This window comes from Octopus bimaculoides, unplaced genomic scaffold (genome assembly GCF_001194135.2).
Source record: "Octopus bimaculoides isolate UCB-OBI-ISO-001 unplaced genomic scaffold, ASM119413v2 Scaffold_180809, whole genome shotgun sequence".
Classification (NCBI taxonomy): domain Eukaryota; kingdom Metazoa; phylum Mollusca; class Cephalopoda; order Octopoda; family Octopodidae; genus Octopus; species Octopus bimaculoides.
Window position 1 is genome coordinate 4,742 of NW_026338155.1, and position 202 is coordinate 4,943.

The window sequence follows — 202 nt, forward strand, 5'->3', positions numbered from 1 at the left end:
GGGGGGGGGGGTTGATGGTCCTTGTCCGAATCCCAGTTGTAATTTGAAAACCAAAATTTCTGAGATAGTAGCGTCAAATATCAGGTTTTCTAAGGCTCTGAAAAAAAGGCTAATAGATTTCTATGGGGATTTGCTGAATCATGAGACAAAAGACGAAATAACATTTTATTTCAACGTTAAGTTTGATAAACTGAAATCTTAC